Source organism: Piliocolobus tephrosceles, chromosome 1, assembly GCF_002776525.5.
Source record: "Piliocolobus tephrosceles isolate RC106 chromosome 1, ASM277652v3, whole genome shotgun sequence".
NCBI classification, from domain to species: Eukaryota; Metazoa; Chordata; class Mammalia; order Primates; family Cercopithecidae; genus Piliocolobus; species Piliocolobus tephrosceles.
This window is the reverse complement of record NC_045434.1, coordinates 135190895-135212059: the sequence shown is the minus strand read 5'-3', so window position 1 is coordinate 135212059 and position 21165 is coordinate 135190895. Positions and strand designations below refer to the sequence as shown.

General features: G+C 37.8%; 1 protein-coding gene across 3 annotated transcripts in view; it reads left to right on the top strand.

Annotated features, from left to right (window-relative positions):
- Positions 1–21165, top strand: part of HS2ST1 (heparan sulfate 2-O-sulfotransferase 1) — a 203283-nt gene that overhangs the window by 81232 nt on the left and 100886 nt on the right. The window lies entirely within an intron of this gene.

Here is a 21165-nt window from a genome sequence, read left to right as displayed (position 1 = left end):
AAACTGTGGTTCATGGACTAGCAATCTTTGACCATCACATGGGAGCTTATTACCCATGCAGAATGCTCCTCCTCCCCCATGCCGTCGCTTACTGACTCATAATCTGCATTTTAATAAGCTCAAGTGATTCATATACACATTTAAGTTTGAGAAGCATAGATCTACAGATCTAAAAGTTTATTTACTAGTGCTTATACTTAATCTAGTTAACCCTCAAAGGGAAAGAGCACTGTGTTTTAGAAAATGTATACCACAGCATGAAAGATCAAGGTATTTTAAAAGGTTTCTAGGAATGTCTTAGAGGCTGATGTAATTGGTTCTTTTTGGAAAACAATAATTTTTCTTTTCTTTTTTCTTTTTCTTTCTTTCTTTTTTTCTTTGAGACGGAGTTTCGCTTTTGTTGCCCAGGCTAGAGTGCAATGGCGCGATCTCGGCTCACCGCAATCTCCGCCTTCCAGGTTCAAGCGATTCTCCTGCCTCAGCCTACCGAGTAGCTGGGATTACAGGCATGCACCACCACGCTGGCTAATTTTGTGTTTTTAGTCAAGACAGGGTTTCTCCATGTTGGTCAGGCTGGTCTCGAACTCCCAACCTCAGGTGATTCACCCTCCTCGGCCTCCCAAAGTGCTGGGATTACAGGCATGAGCCACCGCACCTGGCCTTTTATTTTCTTCTTAGTGGTTTTACCATGTCATTTGTTATATGCCTTTCTTTTTGTTTATCTATTAATAATCTAGTTACACATCTTCAGTTTCAGCTTTTTTCTATAGACTTTTGAAACCAATGTCTGTTCTCTCTCCCATTTGACTAAATTTCTATATCTGACATTTTCCATATCCAAAAAGAATATATCATCATTCTTTTCCAATTATGCCTTTTCCCCCAACTTACTTTCGTTAATCATACTAGGTTTTAGGCCTAGTAAAGTCAAACATTCTCCAAGAGTCTTTTCACAACTTTTCTAGTATACAGTGATTTTTCCTTTCTTTGTTCCTGTGACCCTAGAGTAGGTATGGAATTCATGTCTTTAACCCAACTTTCTATTTCCATGTTATTTGTACTTCTAATAATAAAGTTTCTGACAATAAAATATGTCCTTGGAATGCCTCTTTGTAGATGGCAGTAACACTCCAAATGATTAAGCTGAAAATAGTTATGCCAAAGAAAGGGAGAAAATAGTTATGCCAGCAAGTACACCTTGTCTATTGGTTGACTGTAAATATTAATTCTTTTGTTTCTGTGTTTTCAGTTAACAGGGTTGGCATGTTATGTAGTAACCAACTCTTAACAAATCTTGACTCATTAAAAAAAAACTAAATGAAAATCCCAAAAATAGAACAGTTCTTATAAAGCAAATAATGAGTATTCTTACCTTTAAGTACATAAGAAGTGGACTTAAAATTTATGCTTGATGCCTTATCAGATGTATAGGTAATCATTTCTTAAAGCTCTATTGGATTACACAAATGTAAAGTAATGGTATACTAACTTAAAAAACACAATCTTAAGACTAAGGAACATTGAAGATCAGCATCCCCTTATTTTAAGGTAATGGAAACTGAGACAGCAATTAAATGCCTGTTTCTAGTATTTCTTATCAAAAAGTATGTACAGCATATCTCTCAGCTTTTGATTTTTAGTCTAAAGTCCAGAAGCTCCAAGATGAAAAATTTCCAAATTGTGCTCACTTCAAATAGAGAATATAACTTGGACTACGTGGCATTTGGCATGAGACTGCATGTGAAGAGTTTTAACACAAAAGACTTCCCGTTGCAAAAAAAAAGTTTCAAAGAGTAGAATGTAGTTGGTAGTTTGCCCTAATCGATTTTTGGGAACATCTAGAGTTGTGCATTTGAAAGCTTATAAGACTTTGCCCAGTTTCACTCTATGCATGTTTTCTACTATTGTTTTCTTTATAGGGCATGACAGTCATTTTACCTTTTATAGCTAGCTGTTGTAAGCTTCAGCTATGTAGCACAGTGGGAACATACACAATTTTGCACTTGGGAAACTACCACCCTGTTTTCTAGGTTATAATTACTGAAACAGTTTTACCAGTTCTCCCCTCAGTTTCTGTTGAGGAGTACCCACATATGCCTACTGTTCTAGAGATGAAGATACCAGTCTCTCTGAATCAGAATTAATGCCTGCAGTATATTGGCTTCCAGGGTTTGTTGCTTTGTATTGGTCATCTTAAGTATAATGGAAGAAAGCTTTTGTTCTTATACAAGTGGATATAACCCTGATAGTCTTGTATATCACTTTGAGAAATAGGAAAAATAGCTGAAAAATCAGAACAAAAATATTTTAAAATCTTTATTTTTCCAAAATGCCAAAATGTTCTATGGGGATAATCAGGAGAAAAGAGGTGCTATATGTGAATACCTTTAGATTTACTGTACACAGGCTAATCCTCATAATCCATTACTTATCTTTTTGAACCAAGTTCCTGTCTCCCCAAAATACCATGTTAATCTTCGGCTTAAATTTTGTTTCAAATCTTTATTTCCTTTTGGGGGAAAAAAAAAAGGCTGTTGTAGTGGTTGTTTTCCAAATTTTCCTTGCCTTGTCATTTTTTGTATGGGCTGTCTGCAAAGGAGAAAATTTGTAATCTAAATTTAATATAGCTTCAAATATTTAAATGGTTTTTAAAAGTCCAAGAGAGTTTTCCTCTGAAAATTAAAAGATAGAGCCTTCTAGAACTTTAGAGCTCAGAATTAAAGAACTTTAAAAATAAAGTATTACTTTTAAAAAGACTATTTATGAAAAGTTATTATTATAGTATTACTATTGTAGTTTTTTTTGAGACGGAGTTTCACTCTTTTTGCCCAGGCTGGAGTGCAGTGGTGTGATCTTGGCTCACCTCAATCCCCACCTCCCCGGTTCAAGAGATTCTCCTGCCTCAGCCTTCCGAGTAGCTGGGATTACAGGCTTGTGCCAACACACCTGGCTAATTTGTATATTTAGTAGAGACAAGGTTTCTCCATGTTGGTCAGACTGGTCTCAAACTCCTGACCTCATGTGATCTGTCCACGTCGGCCTCCCAAAGTGCTGGGATTATAGGCGAGAGCCACCCCCCCCGCCCCCCCACCAGGAGTATTGTTTTTTTGGTTTGTTTGTTTTTTGAGACAGAGTCTTGCTGTCTCCCAGGCTGGAGGGCAGTGGCGCGATCTGGGCTCACTGCAAGATCTGCCTCCCGGATTCACGCCATTCTCCTGTCTCAGCCTCCCGAGTAGCTGGGACTACAGGTGCCCGCCACCGCGCCCGGCTAATTTTTTGTATTTTTAGTAGAGATGGGGTTTCACTGTGTTAGCCAGGATGGTCTCTTATCGCCTGACCTCGTCATCTGCCTGCCTCGGCTTCCCAAAGTGCTGGGATTACAGGTGTGAGCCACCGTGTCTGGCCGGACTATTGTACTTTTAAAAATAATGTCTGCTTCTAAATTTTTTGGTAGGTAAGATAACTTTGTATGTAGCTACTGTTTAGACTCTTAAATGTTAAACCTGGCAAGGCGCCATGGCTCACGCCTGTAATCCCATCACTTTGGGAGGCCAAGGCTTGCAGATTGCTTGAGTCCAGGAGTTCCAGACCAGCCTGGGTAATATGGTGACACCCTGTCTTTACAAAAATTACAAAAAAATTAGTGGGGCGTGGTGGTGTATGCCTGTAGCCCCAGTTACTTGGGAGGCTGAGGTGGGAGGATCACCCAAGCTTGGGAGGTTGAGGCTGCAGTGAGCTGTGCCGTGATTGCACCACTGTACTCCAGCCTAGGTGACAAGAGTGAGACCCTGGAGACTTTGTCTCAGAAAAAAAAAAAAAAAAAAAAAAGAGTTAAACCTGTGTATCTCAGTCACTATGTAGTTTGTTTTTTTTACACAAAAGTCTATTTTTTTCCCTTGCCCTTTGAACCAAAAAAATAAATAAATTAAAAATTTTCCCCCCGCTGACTACCTTGTGTAGGTCCCCTTTTTGGTCACCTACAACCCTGAAAATCCTTGACTCCTGATTGGACATTTTGGGAGTCATCTAAAGCCATTTGGGAAGCATTGATCAGTCTAGAATGTAGATATGGAACAACGGCTCTTGCAACTTTTTAGCAGTGGAACTATTTAATGAAAATCTGTCATAGAAACTTCGGATGTATAAATGTACAACACATAAACGAACTCCTCTTCTTTTGAAGCAGTAGGTGCAGAGGTTGGATTTGGGCCCTATCTACTTGTATAAGCAAGGAGTGCGTGTGGCTCACATCCTGATGACTCCACAGATCCCAGCCCAGACTAGAAGAATGCATCTGTAATAAGTGATGAATCAGGTGAAGAAGGACCTTTGAATAGGGAAAGCAAAGTATTGGTGCCTTAGAAGTTTTGAAGAAACCCTTGACTGGCTGTGATTGACATAGAACATAAGATTAAATCAGAAGCTCTTTAAGATGCATTTTATCTGTTTTGTGTTAGGTATGAAATTAGTTGAGGCTAAGATTCAGGAGAAAAAAATAGAATAATGTTTACACATTGTTAACATTAGTATTCGTACTAAATGCGATTTTACGTGCAGTTCACTAAAGCTAAAAAATAATTTTTGAATGTATACAGTATTCATGGACAAAAACCATTTAGTTTTTGTTTTTATGAATAGCATTGTAAAGTTCAGTGCTTACGTTACCATTAACCTGTTTAATCAGATGCACTTAGAGTTGCGTATTCTGGGTTTGTGTTAGAACAAAAAGTCAATTTTTGTAATTTCTTTTATGCTTGTCTCTTGAATTTTGTTTGATGCTCTTACCTTTATAGACCCTGTCAAATACAGTCAGCTCTCTGTAGCCATTGATTCCATACCCGGATTCAACCAGTCACAATAAAAAATATTCAGAGAAAGAAAGGATGGTTGCGTCTGTACTGAAGATGTACAGATTTTTTTTTCTTGTCATTATTTCCTGAACAATACAGTATAACAACCATTTACATAACATTTTCATTGTAGTAGGTATAATAAGCAACCTAGAGATGATGTAAGTATATAGGAGGATGTGTGTAGGTTATATGCAGATATTATACCATTTAATATAAGGGACTTGAGCATCTCCTCTGAAGTTTGTATTTGCTAGAGTTCTTAAAAGCAGTCGTCTACGGATACTGAGGGACGGACAACTGTATGTAATTGTTTGTTTTTTAGTCCCCCGCTAACTTGTTACATTTTTTAACAATAGGATTCTCAATATGTGGCTAAGGAAAATGTTTGTGCCACCAAACATAGCTTCTGAATCTTTTTTGTTGTTCATTTATTGATTCAAAAAATATTTACTGAATACTGGGTGGGCATGGTAACTGACACCTGTAATCCCACCACTTTGGGAAGCTGAGATGGGCAGATCACCTGAGGTCAGAAGTTCGAGACCAGCCTGGCCACCACGGTGAAACCCCATCTCTACTACAAATAGAAAAATTAGCTGGGCATGGTGGCAGGCGCCTGCAATCTCAGCTACTTGGGAAGCTGAGGCAAGAGAATTGCTTGAACCTGGGAGGTGGAGGTTGCAGTGAGCCGAGATCACGCTACTGTGCTCCAGCCTAGATGACGGAGGGAGACTCCGTCTCAAAACAGATGTACAAATATGTATATAAGCCTGTGTATCTCAATCACTAGGTAGTTTGTTTTTTTTTTTACACAAAAGTCTTTTTTTCTTACTCTTTTGACATATATATATATATGCGATTTTATATATTATATATATATATAAAATTGTTAAGGGGCTGTTAGAGGAATGCATCATACAGCAAGTTTTGTTTATTAGCAGAGAAATATTTACTCTGTATTAGAGTCATTGTCATCTGAAGAATGACAAAATAAAATTTTTTGTGCCAGTTTGAGTATATTCCCTGAACTAATTCCATCCATAGTTGGATATGAGAATATAAAAGACAAAATGTCCTTTCTAGAAATATTCACAGTGCACTTATGGTGAACACTAACACTAAAGGTGCTATAGAGCTTCAAGTTTTTCGGAGAATATTAAGAGTTATAAGGAGACTTAGGAGCCATATAGTGCATATTCTCAACCAATATAGAAATCCAGGCCGTATCGTTTTTGATAGGCCAGCATCAATCACCTACTTAAAATTTCTACAAATGGTTGCATTAGTAAAGGACAAGCTATTTCATTTTTAATTAGGTCATTCTTGGAAATAATAGTTTGAATAATTAGTTGAACAAAAAGTGCCTGTTATTTTCCATTCCATGGTCCCAGTTTTGACCTCTGCAGTTAGAAGTTTATGCCTAATCTAATCAGCCTTCCACAGGATGGCAGTTAACATGTTTAAAGATAGTTATCATGTCCCTCTGGTAAGATTTTTTTTTTCTTTGTATCAGTGTCTTTTAAAGTTGATACCTTTTGCTATGAATCTCAAATTGAGAAGGGTTGCTTATCATAGTATGAATATCCTTTCACCCATGCAGAGGCAGAATCCTCTTCTGTACATGTTGGTTTTGCTATTTTTCTTGAGCTTTCAGTATTTTGTCTTGTTAGCTCAAGGTTGGTGTACCTTATCCTCCAATTTTCCTAAATTTTCAAATATATCAATCCTGATACCTTTTTAAGCAAAGAAAATATTTAATCTATTAGTGTTATTTTAACTAATTGACTCTTAAATCATTATATTATAAAGTAAATATTAAGGTATAGTCAGTGAAAAAATTAACTACAATAAAAGACAAAATTAAATGATATTAGACATTTAGTGTATAAATAAACATCAGTGATTTACATTGTTAGAAAAATAATAACACTGTAAACATGATCTCTGTAGCAACTGTGGATTCAATAATTAACGATTAAATTAATGTGTATATTTTTAATGCTCTTCCTTTATATATCATCACTTGTTGGATACATAAGTATTCAGATGGCCTTTGTGGCATGTTTAAGAGACTCTCTTTTACTAGGTGAACTGAGATGCTCTTAAATTATAATTACATAGTGAAAGACCTCACATACCAATCCTTGTTCTCCTCAATCATATTACCAAAGTTGGGTGTAGTTTGAAGGATTCGCCTATGATAAAATAACTTTTTAGAGTTTTTTTTAAGAATCAGTGTGATGGAAGAAAACAATGGATTTCTGTTAGCATTTTGTGAGAAATGGAAGATTACATTACTATTGTCTCTACTTCTTCCTTGTAAAGAAAATATCCTCATTACATTTTTGAGTGAAAAGAAAGATTTATTTCTAGAGCCATATTTTTGTATGAAATTATGGTTTTCATAACTTTCTAAATATTAGGTAGAATAAGAGAAATTCTTATCTAATCTATTATGAAAACAAATCTTTAAATTTTTTTTGTGAAAATCTTCAAATACGCTGGTAAGTTTTGTAATAGGCTGTTTAGCATTCCATTGCAATTTGGGGAAATGCTTACTATTTTCCTTGTAATGTTACCTTAAAATGCACTAGTATTGCCTAAGGATAGTAGTGAATTAATGAAAAAATTTAGCACTGACATGACCCACTCAGCTTATTTTTTGTTGCCAAAAGGTTCAAAAGAAGACATTTAGTAATACTGTGAGCTATGGGAATTGCTGAGCTGGTTTATTATTACAGCACAACCCAGACATGCAAGATACCCTTAAATAAAGGGCATTGAGGTAAATAATGCACACAGAGCACTTAATAGTCAACAGGACTTGGTTTGCATATATAGGCAATGCTGCCTACTGATTGATGAAGCCTATTATCATGAGATTGTATTTTTATTAAAGGCAACACTTAGTAATTCTGTGCACAGATGATGAATAGCCAAATGGTTATAGATTTTAGTTAATTAGAATGGTTAAGATGAAAATTCTGAATGAAATAAATTGAATCATTTCTTTATATTGATCCATTATACATGAAATTATTAAAGCTTAAGATTGCCATGTAAAGGTAAATCATGCTATGAGTATTCTAACCAAAGTGAATCATTTTAGTCAATTCTTCTCATGATATTAACATGCTATTATGATTAATCTAAAATTGCTTTCTAAATATTTGCTAACATAAGATAATAGCTTAATCCCTTTATTAGCAATAATTTTTGTTCAGTAGCAGCTGCTGAGTTAGAGCGATAAGGACAAGTCATGGTTAACATTCTGTTGTAGAATTCTAGTTATTTCATTGTGTGACTGCTAGTACTTTTTTTCTCTACAGTATGGAGTGAGTGAAATAGCAGTCTTATAAAATAGAAGATATTTTAGACTAAGTGAACAATGCTGTCCATTGCAGTAGGAAGAAGGGTGAAATTCTTTTCTGACAATAGCATAAAGGTTTCTTGGTCAGCAAGTTCTGTATAGGTTATACCTAAATAACCTCTTAATTTCTTTTCTTAAGCCCTGCAGTCACACCAGAAGCAAATGAAAATCATTTAGAAACTCAGATTTATCAGTTTATGATATTACTTCTTCTAGTTTTTTTTAAAGTTATATTCTAGAATATAGTTTCATACACGTACTTTCACACACACATATTCATATAACATCCTAAGAGATACATGTATATGTGTATGTGCATTTTCTATTTATATTTTGTGATGCTTGGCTTCCTAACACACGAGTAAAAATATCTACCAAATATTTAATTTGTAGCTCCTGCCACCATTTCTACAATGGTGGGAACACCTAGAGGCTTGGCCCATAAATTATTATAGAGGATGCACAGAAGGACACACGCTCAAGCACTGTGAGAGCGTTTTATTGGTAATTAATACACTCCCAGCATAGCAAGGCTGGTTAAAATGTGATAGGAGAAACCACCTCCTGTTTCACTTCATACCTGCTACTTTCTACTCATTTTTTTTTCATCTCAAAATACTTTGCACCCCTCTGACATTTCTCCAGTAATTCACATCTTTAGAGTATTTTTTTTCATTCTAAGGCTACTTCATGACACTTGACTTTACAGCATTTGCAGTGTGACATAGTTTATCATTTATGCACAGTGCTAATGCAGAATACCATTTCAATGCCTGTGTCCTTGTCTCTCTTTCATTTAAAAATAATGGCATCAGATTCTCCTTGAAGTGCTGTGTTTATAATTTTCTGTATATTCCTGTGCATCTATTTTTAAATCTTTTAACAGTCTCAACTATGTAATCTTAGTTTTCAGTAAAATAAAATGGTAAAAATCTATCTTCTTAGTTGCAAATTAATCTGAAAGTAAAAATTATTTTTAAAAAAATTTTTATTTGTAATTTTTGTGGGTATATAGTAGGTATAAAATTAATTTTTAATTGTAGCATGTAACTAAGAAAGGTACTCAGATTTCGGAATTGCGAGGAAAGAAATATTTTCATAGAAAATTACTTAAATTGGGCATTCTTAGACACTGCTTTTGGTCTAGTCTTCCTGACAAATTATTTAAGTAGAATGTTTCCTGTGTTAAATCTCAGAGAAGCAAAGTCAATTTACCAGAAATTATATTGAGATAAATCAATATGTAGAGTGACTTAAAAATAAGAAGACAAGTCCAGTAGTAGGTCTTATACAGAAATTTGTCTCATTTCTTTTCACAACTCATGTTCTTAGGGCAAAATAATGTATAACATATACCATTAGTTAATGACTCATTTAGAATTTGATAATTATATCTAGCACTTAAGCAGAAATGAAGACTGATTTCTTGTGTCATATGTTGACAAAACATTTACACACTGTAATATTTTGAAACATAATCACTGAGCAAAAATGACATGAATGTTTTACTTAATTGCATTTGCTTCAGTATCATTTATCCAGAAACTCCAAGGCAGTTCTTAAGTGAACTTTCTAAATTCAGTAGCAAGTAACCTTTTAGTCCAGCTCATAAATTAATGTTTTGACAATTTATTAGGAAACAATGCAGGATAAAATTGAAAAGACTTGGAGTGGGTACAACTGTTTATGTTTGGCTACAGCTTAAGAAGGTTTCACAAGCCTCATTACAGTAAAAATTCCTCATAAACAGTATTTTAAAATACTAAAATCTACTTGCTAACTCTCTAGCTACCAAGCTACAAAATTCAGAAGGAGTTGTGTTGTGTTGTTTTGTTTTATTTTATTTTATTTATTTATTTGAGACAGGGTCTCACTCTGTCACCGAGGCTAGAGTGCAGTGATGCAATCATGGCTCACTGCAGCCTCGACCACTTGGACTCAAGTGATCCCCTTGCCTCAGCCTCCCGAGTAGCTGGGACCACAGGCGCATGCCACCACACCCTGCTGATTTTTGTAGTTTTTGTAGAGATGAGGTTTTACTATGTTATCCAAGCTGGTCTCAAACTCCTGAGCTTGAGCAATCACCCACTTCAGCCTCCCAGATTGCAGGCATGAGCCACCCCATACTGGCCCAGAGGAGTTTGAAATTAGAAAATTACTGTGGACAATGTTGTGAATTCCTAGCTTGTCACTCTTACCTCTGTTATATACAATGTGTATTATGTGTTTACCTTTCCCCATCTCTTTAAACTGTGTATAAAACAGTAAGTGTGATAATTAACCTTCTTTCCAGTAATCTTTGGAAAGAAGTAGGAAAGGTGAACAGGCTCACATTATATGCAGTCTCAGACATTGAAGAGACTTCCAAGAAAATGGGAGCAGCTGATCTTGTTATTTATGGTAGTCCCCTGACATACAGTTAGCCAGTACTTACAAACACAGAACTGGACTTCGTGTTGAGTGGTTGCCATAGGTATATACCATTTGACTGTTTTTAATGTCTGTATTGTTTACAATATTGCATATCTCTCTCACTCCCCACATATCATGGTTTATTAGTCAGCTTTTGGTAAACTGTAATAGCAAACAACTCCAAAATTTTAGTGGCTTATTTGTTCTCATGTGTACTTTGTGAATCTGCTGTGTTCTGCTCTGTGCCCTCTTATTCTGATACCAAGGCTAAAGGAGAGAGGGAAGGTGTGATAGCAGGACCTGTATCATGGCTCTTGAAACTTCTGCTTGAGGCCGGGGGTAGTGGCTCACGCCTGTAATCTCAGCACTTTGGGAGGCCGAGGCGAGCGGATCACGAGGTCAGGAGATTGTGACCATCCTGGCTAACACAGTGAAACCCCGTCTCTACTAAAAATACAAAATAATTAGCCAGGCATGGTGGCGGGCACCTGTAGTCCCAGCTGCTGGGGAGGCTGAGGCAGGAGAATGGCGTGAACCCGGGAGGCGGAGCTTGCAGTGAGCCTACATTGCGCCACTGCACTCCAGCCTGGGCGACGAAGCAAGACTCCTTCTCAAACACACACACACACACACACACACACACACACAAATAAAACTTCTGCTTGAAACTGGCACATAGCACTTTCACATTTCATAGGTAAAGCAGGTCAAATGAAAGCAAGAAATGTAAGCCTTCTATAGGAACAGGCTCAGTAAGTGAAGGGCAGCTAATACTAGGACTGTAATACTATTTGTCACATAGGAGTTAATATTTCTGTCTCCCAGCTGCACTAACCACTGCCCCATCCCTGTCGTTTATGGTAGAGAAGCACATTTTAATTTTTTTAGCTTTTACATGATTCTTGATTTTCTTCTTAATTACTATTTACATATTATAAAATGAAATTAGGAGATAACAGTAAAATCAGTGACACTGGTGAATGCAGAGAGATTAGTTTACAAAACATATTATATCATTTATATCCACACTGGTAACTTCTTACTACAAAAATAAATTGACAGTAATGTAGGAAAAACATATTATTCCCTCCTTGTTTTTTTGTATAGAGTACCATTCTGGTGAAGGAGCCAGTAGAGAAATTTGGAGGAACAAATTAAACATTTTTATTTTTCATATTAGATATTTTTATATGTAGACTAATACTAGATGTTCTGCTCTTTATAGCCATATTCATATGGCTGTAAATTTGAAATGTTTTGAAGTACCAAAGCTTTTAAAGTAATATTTCTTATTTATTTAAAACACAATAAAAGCATATAAAGACACAAATAGATTTTCATGCTTTTACTTTTTTTTTTGTTTGAGACAGAGTCTCCCTCTGTTGCCCAGGCTGGAGTGCAGTGACACGATCTCAGCTCACTGCAGCCTCCACCTCCCGGGTTCAAGCGATTCTCCTGCCTCAGCTTCCTGAGTAGCTGGGACTACAGGTGTGTGCTGCCATGCCCAGCTAACTTTTGTATTTTTAGCAGAGATGGGGTTTCAGCATGTTGGCCAAGCTGGTCTTGAACTCCTGGCCTCAGGTGATCGCCCACTTCAGCCTCCCAAAGTGCTGGGTGAGACATGAGCCACCGTGCCTGGCCTCTTCACATTTCTTATAGAAATATATTCCTATTAATGAGTAGCAAATAATTCTGAACATAAAAATTGAGATTCTGAATTTCCTTCCTGTCAAACCAAAAAGCCATCAGTTCCATTATGTTTTTGTTTAGTTATAATTCCTTTTACTTTTTACCAAAATTTTTTCCTCCAGCATTCTTTTTATTATTATTTTTAAAAAATTTTACCCAGGGTGGAGTGCAGTGGCATGATCGTAGCTCACTGCAGCCTTGAACTCTTGGGCTCAAGCAATTCTGTCTCCACCTCCCAACAGCTGGGACCACAGGTGCATGCCACCACACCCAGCTAATTTTTAAATTTTTTTGTAGTGACAGGTTCTCACTATGTTTTCCAAGCTGGTCTGGAATTCCTGGGCTCCAGTGATCCTCCTGCCTTGGCCTCCCAAAGTGCTGAGATTACAGGCATGAGCCACTGTGCCCAGCTGTTCCACAGTATTCTTAATGCCACTTGAAAGATTGATTCTATAAATGGGTTCACTTTTCTTTTTATTCTTTAATTAACTCATCAATAATAGAATTAGGGCATTGTATATTGTTATTTTATAGGACAGCCATCTGTCTTACCTAACAAAATCAGCATAATTTAAATCTTAATTTCATATTGAGCACCTCTGTTAGGGTACACAAGAGTTTTTCTTATTTGGCAGCACAACAGTCCAAAGCAAAGTGACACATTTAGGTCTAAGATATGTACCTTGAGGAACTGATATTGTAACTTTATGCATGATTTTGGAGATGCAAGTAGCATAGCTAGGACATATGGTTTTATTTATATTGTTTAGTGGCTAAGGAAGGTTAACTTGAAATCTTGTTCAATTTATTTTTTGTATTTGCATAGTAACGTAATTATCACTTCTCCTTCAGTGTGCATGCAGTGCATTGATTCATGATTAATTGATTCCCCTTTCCGCAATATTGTCTTCCAGTACTTTCAGAGGATAGAAATTTCCAGTAATGCTTAAAGTGTTCTACTTTTTTTTTTCTTCATTTGAGGGTTACTTCCCCATCAGCATTTCACCTTTTTACTAGCACTTTTATCCAAATCATAGATTTTCCTATCACTGTCAATATTTGTATTAGTCTGTTCTCACGCTGCTAATAAAGACATACCGGAGACTGGTAATTTATAAAGGAAAGAGTTTTAATGGACCCACAGTTACACATGACTGGGGAGGCCTGACAATTATGGCGGAAGACGAAGGGGAAGCAAGACACATCTTAACGTGGTAGCAAGCAAGAGAGCTTGTGCAGGGGACAGGCTGTCATGAGACTTATTCACTATCATGAATAAAACAATCAGATCTCATGAGACTTACACACTATCATGAGAATAGCACAGGAAGGATCTGCCCCCAAGATTCAGTTGCCTCCCACTGTGTCCCTTTCACAACACATGGGACTTACGGCAGCTACAATTCAAGATGAGATTTGAGTGAGGACACAGCCAAACCATATCATTCTACCCCTGGCCCCTCCCAAATCTCATGTCCTCACATTCCGAAATGAAACATGCCTTCCCAACAGTCCCCCAAAGTCTTAACTCATTCAGCATTAACTCATAAGTCTGCAGTCCAATGTCTCATCTGAGACAAGGCAGGTCCCTCTGCCTATGAGCCTGTAAAATCAAAAGCAAGTTAGTTACTTCCTAGATACAGTGGCAGTATAGGCATTGGGAAAATACAGTCATTCCAAATGGGAAAAATAGGCCAAAACAAAGGGGCTACAGGCCCCCTGCAAGTCCGAAATTCAGTGGGGCAGTCAAATCTTAAAGCTCCAAAATGATCTTTTTTGATTCCATGGCTCACATCCAGGTCATGCTGATGCAGGAGGTGGGCTTCCCCATGTTCTTGGACAGCTCTGCCCCTGTGGCTTTGCAGGGTACAGCCTCCTTCGTGACTGCGTTCATGGGCTAGCTTTGAGTGTCTGCAGCTTTTCCAGGTGCACGGTGCAAGCTGTGTACTATTCTGGGGTCTAGAGTACTGTACCCCTCTTCTCACAGCTCCAGTAGGCAGTTCCCCAGTGGGGACTCTGTATGGGGGCTCCCACAGAGCATTTGCCTTCCACACTGCCCTAGCAGAGGTTCTCCATGAGGGCCCCACAACTGCAGCACACCTCTGCCTGGACATCCAGGCATTTCCATACAACCTCTGAAATCTAGGTGGAGGTTCCCAAACCTCAATTTCTGACTTCTGTGCACCCACAGGCCCAACATCATTTGTAAGCCACCAAGGCTTGGGGCTTGCACCCTTTGAAGCCACTGTGTGAGCTGTACCTTGGCCCCTTTTAGCCATGGCGAGGAAGCAGGGCACCAAGTCCTGAGACTACACAAAACAGCAAGGCTCTGAGTCTGGCCCAGGAAACCATTTTTTCCTCCTAGGCCTCTGGGCCTGTGGTGGGAGGGGCTGCCATGAAGACATGTCATGCCCTGGAGACATTTTCCTCATTGTCCTGGTGATTAACATTTGGCTCCTTGTTACTTATGCAAAATTCTGCAGCTGGCTTGAATTTCTTCTCAGGAAATGGGTTTTTCTTTTCTGTTGCATTGTCAGGCTGCTAATTTTCTGAACTTTTATGCTCTGCTTCTTTTTTAAACATAAGTTCTGATTCCAAACCATATCTTTGTGAGTGCAGCACCCGAGTCACCTCTTGAATGCTTTGCTGCTTAGAAATTTCTTCTACCAGATACCCTAAATTATTTCTCTCAAGTTCAGAGTTCCACAGGTCTCCAAGGCAGGGGCAAAATGCTGCCAGTTTCTTATGCCAAAACGTAGTAAGAGTCACCTTTTTTTTAGTTCCCAGAAGTTCCTCATCTTCATCTAAGATGAGCAGCATTTGATCAGAGCCATTCAACAAGTCTCCAGGAAGTTCCAAACTTTCCCACATCTTTCTGTCTTCTGAGCCCTCCAAACTGTTTCAACCTCTGCCTATTACCCAGTTTCGAAGTAGCTTCCTCATTTTGGGGTATCTTTACAGCAGCACCCCACTACCTCAGTAACAATTTACTGTATTAGTCTGTTCTCATGCTGCTAATAAAGACGTACCCAAGACTGGTAATTTATAAAGGAAAGAGGTTTAATGGACCCACAGTTCCACATGACTGGGGAGGCCTCACAATCATGGTGGAAGGCAAAGGTGAAGCAAGACATGTATTACTTGGCACAAGACAGCTTGTGCAGGGAAACTCCCCTTTATAAAACCATTAGATCTTGTGGGACTTATTTAATAGTACAAGAACAGCATGGGAAAGACCTGCCCGCATGATTCAGTTACCTCCTACTGGGTCCCTCCCATGACACATGGGAAGAATTATGGGCGCTGCAATTCGAGATGTGATTTGGGTGGGCACACAGCCAAACCATATCAGTATTCATTGTGCAAAATGAAATTTTAGAACAGCTATGTAGTGTAAAAGTTGTCAAAATCAAAATGAAATCACTAATGTTAAAAAAAAAATCCTGACAAATAGAGCTGGAGGAGGCTGTGAAGAAAGGGTTTTTCATGCTTACACGCCTGATAAAAACTGTCATAAAAGACTCCACAAAAACCACAACCATGTACAAAGGCCATCACAACTTTACTCGATAAATACTTCTACCCAAGACATCTGTCCAGCAACTGACTGTCCAACCTCTGACTGGTGTCACTCTTGTTATTGATCTTTGTAGCCAAGGATAGTCATTTTAAAACATTTATCTTATCCTTCTCACTTTTCGTTTAAAAACTATTGTCTTCCTAACTTCCCTAAATACACACATCATTTACTGTGACACAGGTATTCTCATTACATTGCTCTTTCCAAATAAATATCTTTCTTTTAGAGAACCTTTCTCAGTTTGTTATTAAGGTTGACAATAATATGCCTTTACTTAGCAGTAACTTTGTGGGGTGTTTTTGTTTTTGTTTTTGTTTTTTGAGATGGAGTCTCGCTCAGTCACCAAGCTAGAGTGCAGTGGCATGATCTCAGCTCACTGCAGCCTCCGACTCCCGGGTTCAAGTGATTCCGCTTCAGCCTCCCGAGTAGCTGGGACTACAGGCACGCCCCACTAAGCCCAGCTAGTGTTTGTATTTTTAATAGAGACAGGGTTTCACCATGTTGGCCAGGATGATCTCGATCTCTTGACCTCATGATCTGCCCGCCTCAGCCTCCCAAACTGCTGGGATTACAGGTATGAGCCACTGCACCCGGCTCTGTTATTTTTTATGTTGAGTGTTTCCTTGAAGGGCACGTGGAAGAAAATGCTATAAGGTGACCCATCTTACTTTAAATTTCTGGTTTAGAGTGATATTATTTTGAATTTCTACTATATAATTGAAAATTAAACCCAATGAAAAGCAATTTAGCTCTTTTTCTTTCTTTTTTTTGTTTTTATTTTTTGAGATGGAGTCTATCTCTGTCACCAGGCTAGAGTGCAGTGGCACCATCTCAGCTCACTGCAACCTCCAACTCCTGGGTTCAAGTGATTCTCTTGCCTCAGCCTGCTGAGTAGCTGGGATTACAGGCATGTGCCACCATGCCCTGAAAATGTTTATATTTTTAGTAGAGACGATGTTTCACCATGTTGGCCAGGATGATCCTAGCCAGGATGATCCTAATCTCCTGACCTCGTGATCTGCCCACCTCAGCCTCCCAAAATGCTGGGATTACAGGCGTGAGCCACTGTGCTCAGCCTTAACTCTTTTTCTTAATGAGAATGAAGGGGTTTTTGTGTTGTTGTCTGTTTCCTGTTTGATTTTGGTTATTATATCTTTATATAACTCAGAATTTAAAGCCAAAGGTGCTAATCCACTCTGGATAGACCCAGTTAAAAGCAGAGTGACATAGCTTCCGTGAGTCTTGGTTTATCATCAGGATATTTAACCTTGAACTCATTACCTCTTTACCTCCCATTAGAAACCTGGATGGGAGACGTCAGTTTTGGAGAAGATAGTCTGATGTAGTTGTTTTCCACGTTAATCAATCAGTCAGTGAATTAATTAATTCTTTACCGTGTCTTGCTCTCTTTCTTTCTTCTCTCCCTCCATTCCTTTCTCTCTCTCTCCTGCCTTCCCTCCTTTCAATAGAATTCTTTCTCAAATAAAATTATATAGAAACATAGCACAATCTATTCTATTACATTGCTTATTTCAGAAAATAATTTGGGTTATATGTAATTGGTAAATAAGGGAATAGCATCAATATAATATGGAAGTAAAGTTGGTTTATAATAATATTTCCCAGGACTTCCAAGTTGCAGCAGCTATACATAAAACACACTAAATTGAATGTAGCAACCAAGTGCCTGCGGCCCATTCACCCCTGCCCCCATTCTACCTTTTGGCTTTATTTGGCTGTATCCTCTGGACCTGATACCTCTTGGAACAGAGTGTGAGTTGCTATAGGATGGTGGAGGTTTTTGACTGTCGGCTTAGTTTCTTTAATGGTTATTGGTATTTTTTTTCAGCTTTTCACTTCCTTTTTGGGGTCAATTTTTATGACATTTTAAAAGGAACTTAAGCTTGGACATTGCAAGCTAATTTCCAAGATTAGCTTGGAAATGAAGATTTAGGTATTAACATGGGAGTGAATGAAGTTTCTAGGCTGAGGCTGTACAATTAAGAATATAGGGAATGAAGAACAAAATTTGTGTCTGGTGTAGCAACCTCTCTCTCCTTTTTTTTTTCAGACAGAATCTCACTCTGTCACCCAGGCTGTAGTGCAGTGGTGCCATCTCGGCTCACTGCAACCTCTGCCTCCTAGGTTCAAGTGATTCTCCTGTCTCAACCTCCCAAGTAGCTGAGACTACAGGGATGCACCACCATGTCCAGCTAATTTTTGTATTTTTAGGAGCGAGGGGGTTTCACCATGTTGACCAGGCTGGTCTTGAATTGCTGACCTCAGGTGATCCACCCGCCTCGGCCTCCCAAAGTGCTGGGATTACAGGTATGAGCCACTGCACCCGGCCTCTCTCTCTCTTTTTAAAATTACTATTTTCTTCGTATTTATCATATGCCATAGTTTAGCCATTATAACCATATGTTATATCTACATAGCAAGGAGAAATCTTCTAAATATTAACTAATCATGCTTGATAGGCATGGTGACAGAAGACAGTGGGCACAGTCATTTGTCTTTTGTTTCAACAAGAGTAAACTTGTTAAAAACAATTGGCTGAAAAAAAAACAATTATTTACATATTTGATGCTTTTTGATTTTTGATTTTTGATACATGTGTCCTTTCTTCTGGCTTAGGCTATGTTTTTGAGGGAAAACAGGCCCCAAATCAGAATATTCACATTTTGTGTTTTATCCGTCTGTCCCCCACAAAGATATCTTGAATATGAATGGTTGTTCCCCTTTTTTAAAATCAGGAAAACTGAGGTTTAAGGAATTGACTTTACCTAAGGTTTTCTCATCCTTGACTCATTGGCTTCCATCTTTATTTTCCATTTCCCAAGGTAAAACATAGCAGTTTGGAATTCTAGCTGAGTGTACTACTCGTCAATGTAACTCTCACCTCTTTATTTACCCTTCAAAGATAAATAAAAGCCACACACACACACACACACACACACACACACACAGAAAAAACATATTTACCCTTCATTGACTGCCCTGGAAAAATGGAGATGAATCCTTTAAATATTTTTCCTTTGCCAGCTGGCGGAGTATTAACTTTTGTCAGTTAAAGGTACTGCCACAATGCCATTAAAGGAGAAAGGGAACTTCTTTACTAGTTTTTGAGTGCTTGCAGCTTCCCTGCCTCCTAAAGTGCAAAATGGGTCATCTGCACTCAGTGGCCTGTAGCTTGCAGAACCCTGTACCCTACCCACTCACCAGGCAGTTTTGTAGCAGAGTAACTCTGCTGCTTCTGCTGCTTGTAGCAATAGCGTTTGGCTCCTGCAGTGCATGGAAACCAGCAGCACCTAGCAGCCAGCATCTTCTGGGTGGTTTTATAGTGGAGGCTTCCAATGAGATGCCACCCATGAATGCTCTGAAGGACAGATTTCCAGCAAGTTCTGCTGATACAGCACTACAGCATCTTCTGGGTCATCCAGTGAGCCATAGCTGTGACCTTTCCAACAAAATCTTGATCTCAGTCTGGGGACATAGTGGTTATTCTTTCTTGGCAATTCTGTTTTAGTTCTAAGGGTGGTGGTTGCGCCTTATACTTGCTATTTTATGTTCTAGAGTTCTCTTTACTTCTTAGTAGCCAATCTCTGGTTATTCCAGTACTCTGTTTAGTTATAATAATAATTCTTTATTTTGAATTTTCCCTGTTCAAACTCCTGTGTGATTTCTAATTTCTAATTGGACCTTGACTGATACATTGTATGTTTATAAAATGCATGAAATCTTAGGCATGTAAATTACTAATTATGATGTTTCTTTAGATTGGCATTCTTGAGCACATGTGTCTGGGATATATTTCACTATAATGTTAGTTTTGATGACTGTATTGAATTTCAAAACTGTCAGTTTAGAACCTAGAATTTTAGATTTATCAATCAGCAATGTGGTATTATGTGGCTAATAGATTAGACTTTCATCTATTAATGAGTTAAAAAGCTCTCCATGGAATTAAAATCACATCACTATATAGTACTTTGCATACATTTATTAATTTCCTTAGTAATTTTATGAAGCAGGTTGCAGGTATCACATTTCTGTAAGAAGGAATTAAGTTTTTAAAGTTCAAACGGTATTCCTTAATATCCTTGGATATTTCTTAACCATCAAATACTGAGTTTACTAGGACATATAGCACTTGATGCATTAAAACTATTACATGCAATGTCAGAGTTTGTATGTTGTAGATGTCTTTCACATCACTCCTTCTCTGGGCCCTGCCCCAATCATAAACTTGAATAAATTTGTGAAATATCTTTTCAATATTTACTTTTTTCCCCAAAAGCCACAGTACATTAAATAGAATGCATTTATATTCTTATGTCACATTAGCATCACTTTAACTTACTAGATAGTATTTTGTTTTTAGATACTTGCAAATGTTGATTTTTCCTCTTTCAGTTTGCAAAACTGTATGACAGGAAATCTGTAGCTAAATATCACTTTATGATTTCCATCTGTTCAAGTACAATAGTGTTTATGGCACAGTCCAGATTGCAATGTGATAGAAATATCCTATTATAGCAGATAGAATTTTAAATGATCATTGTACATTCTAATGAGAAAACATTTTTAAACAAGTACTCCACTTAATTTCAAAGCAGAGTAACTGAATAATACTACAATTTGATGACAGCATCTGCTTTACAGAGTGTGTTTGTGCTGTCAACAATAAAAACTTTTTCTGACTCCCATAGAAATCTATCAGTTTGCTCAAATCTGTATCAATAATGGAAGCCAAGCGGGCAGGGAGATTATTGTATAAATCAATTTGAATAACCTTAAAATTTTTTGTTTCTATTAGCATGGAGAGTATCTCTCATTATTTTGTGTGATGTGACTTTGGGAGTAGAGCTGGAGATGTTATTTTGGCCTTTTTATTATGTGACAGTAAATTTGCTGAATTATATTTTGAGAGTATTAACATTTAGTAAATAAAAACAAACCGCTTTATCACAAGGAACTCTGGCCATTTCAAATCTTGTTGGCTCTAAAGTTGAGGGATAGAAGAAAGGAGATTAAAATGATATTCCTGGAGTGTCATAAAGTGTTAGTAATTCCAAGGTTTTTAGTTCTCACAGTGTATGTTTGCCTCTATTACACTGATGTAAATGCATCTCTCATGTCTGATCAGCTACTATCTGGTCATTCACTTTTATGCTTCCTATTCTAGTACATGTAGTGCTGAAGTGAATGGGAAAAACCACTTTCCCACATGAATGCTCTACTGTACTTTTATCTCAAAA